Raw genomic sequence first — 4,067 nt, 5'->3', positions numbered from 1 at the left:
GACGAGTGGAGCGTGTTTGTGTTTACGAGCGGCCATCTGGAACGCTTGTAGGTGACTTGTGCAGGTGGCCGCTTCGTAGCAGCTGTGGGAAGGGACCTTGCTTGAAAGTAGAGCTTCTAAAAATCTCGAGGCCTGCCTGCGTCCGATATTTTCACGAAGCGTGCGTTCCGGACAGCTCGCGTTCACTTGTTTACACTGCTGCTGCCGTTATTGTTTACAGAAAAATAACGTGGTTTGGTATTTGAGAAGTGATGGCCGTTTTTTTTCCCGTCTTTCCCTGAATGAAACGTAATGACCCGACACTCTGGCCAATGGTTTAACAGAAGACAGCTCGTCAAATGAGAATAATCTTTCGTTCGAGTCTAGCTGTCGCGAAAGCGGCAACAATTTGTGGTGGACAGCTTAGAGGTTTCTTTTTGTGTGTGCTCGCGATTCTAAAAAACTTTTCTCCCAAGTATTATTACTTGTTAATTCTTTAGTATTAGTACGAAGCAGAGCATTCTCACATAACGGTATTTTTTTAAAGACAGGAATAAATATACAATAGCAAACGGAAACCATGATTTTTCCCTAAGAGTGCAAACGGCCTTTTGTTCAGCTGCAGCAAATGTCGGACGCAGGTGTGACAATAGATTTATCTCGTCTTTTGCGAATGAATGTTGTGATTAAAGCCTTGCACCTAGTTTCCACGATGTCCTGACGCTTTGGTGAAGCCAGTGTTGGTGTTGCGAGCCGTCATTCCCACGCGGCTCTCGGGACGCGCCTCGCCAATGTTGCATAAACCGCCGGGAGTCGAGGCTTTCATTTCGAACGGCGGGGGGACAAAATCGCGGGAGCGCGTTACGGGAACCCCCGGCTTCCAGCGTACGACGCATTGTTACCCGCGGGCCGCGGCAATGGCACAAAGACGGCGGTGGTTGTGTCGACAGACCAAATTGAGGGCGCGCGCCCCACCTCGCGTGCGTGCGTGCATTGCCACACGCCGCACGCATCGCGGTGCAAGCTTTGCTCTGCCCCTCGGGCGTACGGAAGTCTCCCCCGTGACCGCGGGCTGCGGAGCACCTGGCTTAAATCGTGCCGCGCGTCATCTGCGCCGGTACGTCTCGCTCGGACACCGGGAGCCCGGGTTTCTTTGCTTTCGACCCCCGGAGGCGTGGGGTGGCGGCGATTACGAGTGAGTGAGCCTCATCCCGTCGGGAATGCCTCGTTCCACCCAGACGGCGGCTCGTGTTACCTCCTCCGTTAACGATGGTCCCGTGTGCACGCACGCTCCCCCAAGACCTCGTCCGCCACGCTCACTTCATCGCTTTCGTCTCCCGTTTTTTAGCTTTGCGCTTGTTTGCGCCATGTGCTGTTGCCTAAGCCTGCTGTAGCGGCATGCGGGGTCGTGTGTTGGTGGGCCAGCGGGGAGGAGGACGGGTATTTCCCGTTGTTTCTGTCACAGCTCCTGTCGATGAGGTTGAAGGAGAAGGCAGTTGTAAAGAGAGCGAAAATAGATAATTAAAGTTGGTTTATATATCAGAGGCAAAGGGGCCTTTAATCCCGCTGTTACGTTTATTTTTGACAAAGTATGGACAATCTGGCCGAAATGTATTGGCAACTTTGGCTCATTTATGTGAAGTCTGGATAGGAGCTGCCTTTGTGCTAAAAAAAATGATTGGATGAAATATCCTTTACATCAGCGCAATGTGGCATCAAGATTTACTTTAATCCATTTGCCCTTGTTTGAAAAATAGTCGAGTTAATTTAGTGTGTGCGGGTTAATCTCATGAGCCTGAATAAAAAAAAATCGTCAAAATATTTCTACTTTATTTAGTTGTATTGTGTTTGGATTTTCTGCAGATCAAGTCCTTGGCAAGTCGAGCTTGTAACGAACGGTGGAGTCCGAGTGACTAGCAGAGTCTCCGGGAGGAAGTAGCTGGCTGTGTGGGCCATAGAGTTGGAACAATAAGAGTAATTGAGTACGTTTGGTATTGGCGCTTTCAGTCTTATAGCGCAGGGCTTTTACAGAGGAAAGTTCTGTGTTTCACAGGCACAGTCTGAAGATGTTTCATAACCGGGGATGATATGTAATCCCAAATGAGTAATTTCCAGTGTCACTTTCTCTACGTCCATGCCACCATCCACTGGATCACTTTGTTAACCTTAACGATCAATCGTTAGGGTTGTGGAACGTGATGCAGAGTGTTTTGTGCCCACCTGTGCCACCATACTCCCCCTGTCCCACTACCCATGATCCTGGCTGATTTGTCTGCATCTCAGAGCGAGCTGCAGGCAAGAGTCTTAGTCGCCAGCCAGAAGTAAAATTAATTCATTTCATGCACACAAGAGCCTCCAGACATGCAACACACTGTCACATTGATGTCTTGCTTTCTCTTTTTCTTTGATCGTGGCGTTCTTATTGTAGTCGTTTTTTTCTTCAAATAATCAAATATAGCTGACGTGTTGAATACAGCATACCTCGCGATTTCCTGTACAACTAATAATCCCGAATGGCACCCAAAGCAGTTGCTTCAGCGTTGTATGAGACTGAAATCCCCAGCGCCGACTCCCACGTTTTACACGTCTCGCAGTCGAGCACGACATCGGGGAGCTGTTTCCACACAGCCTCGAATACGGAGATGGTACCCTGGGCCAGACTCCATATGAGACCTCTTCAGTAGGCCCTGCTACGGCAGTGGGACACAACTTCCGGTAGCCTCAAGCAGCAGGTCAACCGAACCGAGCCAGGCTACCTTGGTGGGCAGCAGAGGCCAATCTTGAGAGGAGGGCCTACCTTTGGGGGGGGGTGACCCTCTTCCAAATGTCATCCTTAAAATGGGCGCAAGTGCTTGGGGTTGGGGGGGGGGCTCTCTTAGAGGGCATCCCAGTGCAGGGCAGGTGGCTATCGCACACGGAGATGAGCATCAACCTGGAGCTGCGGCCCTTCGTCATGCCCACCCTCGCATTCGGCAGAAAGGGATTCTCATCCTGTGACAACACAACCGCAATGGCGATGGTGAACCGCCGGGATTCGCCCCCCAGCCCTCCGGTATCGCTCTCTCAATGACGGGAGGCTTGGCAACTCCTGTGTTGGGCGGAGAGGCACCATGGGCCTGTCACCTAGGCCGGGACAAAGAATGTGGTCGCAATACGCGCTAAGCCAATGGTTGCTCGATCTGGCGGAATGGACGTTGCATGTAGAGGTGTCTGACGGTTTAGTTCGTTTGTCATAGACCTCTTTGTGTCGGAGACCAACCATTGTTCTGCAAGCGATTCCCGTTCCCCGCTGCAGTTGCTACTGATGCTGTCAGGGTACCCTGGACCGGAGAAGGTCTCTACGCCTTTCCTCCGTGGTCCCTCATTCCGAAGGCCGTGGCCAAGATAAGGAGGGAAACGGGGCATCCGTGGTGATGATAGCCCTGCATTAGAACAGGCAGCACCTGAACTAAGAAGAGGCCCTCCGTGGCTCCTCTCAGATCGGGGACAATCTGCTTCTGCACTGTGAGGTTTATTGCCCAAAACGTTTGGCGTTTTCAACTGACTGCCTGGACGTTCAAAGGATAAGATTTACCTGCGAGGGTTTCTCCAAGACTCCCTACTGACAGCAAGGAGAGCCAGCCTCCACAGGCAAGGTTTCTATCAAGCCATTGAAGCTCCGTGTCTTGTTAGTGTGTCAGAGCTGGGCAGGACTCACTTTCACGCGAGATCTCAGCCATTGCCAGTCAATTGCAGGCGGGAGTTTGAGGACAGCAGGTCAGCTGCATCTGTTGAAGTGCGACTGTTGGTAATTTCCGCCTTTGACGATCCTGTACACGGCGTACCAGTGGGTCTGCACTGGTGCGGTCTCGGCTCCCGAGGGCTATGGCTCTGGAGAGGCCTGTGCGACCAGCTTTGGTGGCCCCTTGGGATCTGGCTTGTGTTGGACGCCCTTGTGCGCTCACCATTCGAGCCAATGACCACGCCGTCTGAACGATAATTCCTCTTTACATTAGCTATTTGCCTTGTGTCCATTGCCTCTGCCAGAAGGGTGAGCGAGTTACAGGCTTTTTTGGACTATCTCCCCCTATGTGGATTTCCAGGCTGCC

The sequence above is a fragment of the Lampetra planeri genome, chromosome 41 (genome assembly GCF_965212315.1).
Source record: "Lampetra planeri chromosome 41, kcLamPlan1.2.h2, whole genome shotgun sequence".
NCBI classification, from domain to species: Eukaryota; Metazoa; Chordata; class Hyperoartia; order Petromyzontiformes; family Petromyzontidae; genus Lampetra; species Lampetra planeri.
This window is presented reverse-complemented; position numbering follows the sequence as displayed.